Source organism: Mastomys coucha, unplaced genomic scaffold (genome assembly GCF_008632895.1).
Source record: "Mastomys coucha isolate ucsf_1 unplaced genomic scaffold, UCSF_Mcou_1 pScaffold23, whole genome shotgun sequence".
Lineage (NCBI taxonomy): Eukaryota > Metazoa > Chordata > Mammalia > Rodentia > Muridae > Mastomys > Mastomys coucha.
In genome coordinates, this window is record NW_022196906.1 from 14,786,128 (window position 1) to 14,786,992 (window position 865).

At 46.1% G+C, this 865-nt stretch overlaps 1 protein-coding gene across 1 annotated transcript in view; it reads left to right on the forward strand.

Annotated features, from left to right (window-relative positions):
• The window catches only part of Pin1 (peptidylprolyl cis/trans isomerase, NIMA-interacting 1), a 12,214-nt gene that overhangs the window by 1,120 nt on the left and 10,229 nt on the right, over positions 1-865 (forward strand). The window lies entirely within an intron of this gene.

The following is an 865-nucleotide window of genomic DNA, read 5'->3' on the forward strand; positions in this document are numbered from 1 at the left end:
CCTCTCCCCCACCTTCTCTCCTCTCTCTTCCTCTTCCACTAATCCCATCTCCACCTCCTTATCTCCCTCCCTCTCTTTTTTCTTGGCTCATTCTCTCCTCCTCCTCCTCCTCCTCCTCCTCCTTCTCCTCCACGTCCTCCACGTCCTCCACCTCCTCCTCCTCCTCGTCGTCGTAGCTACCGTCTTTCAAGAGAGAATTGCTCTCAGTTTTGAGGTGGGAGAAACTGAGGCCAGGACACGGAAAGAACTCATCTGATAATGCAGTTCAGTTACTGGGAATGCCCTGGATTGCAATGATTTTTTTTTTTTTTTTAATTTTTGCCCCGGATAGCAATTTTTTCTTTCTTTTTTAAATCCCAAGCATCCCCTTCCCCAGTGTCCATGGCAACACCTAGAGTAGCCTACAAGCATCTCAGGTAGAGCAAGCCCGGGGTTGCAGCACCTACAGAGCTCACTCAAAATTCTTAGTTAAGCATCAGCATTCTGGACACTGCATATGTTGACTCTCTCTGAATTAACCCAGCTAGGTTTAATGTCATCCACTTTTCCCTTTTGAGGGTGGATGTGGAAAGGTATTAGGCACAGCCTCATAAAGACAGGTTAGGTCACTCTTGAATTCTTGATCCCCTGCTTCAGCTCCCCCAAGTGCTGAGATTACAGGCATGCACCACTTTGCCCAATGTACTTATTAAGGAATCTTTATTAATAATATCAGTGAATGTACATGTGGAGATCAGACAGTAACCTGCAAGAGTTTTTTCCTTCTACCATGAGAAGAGTGCTAATTCACATCTTTAGGCTTAGCTGCAGGCACTTTCCCATTGATGTGTGTGTGTGTGTGTGTGTGTGTGTGTGTGTGTGTGTG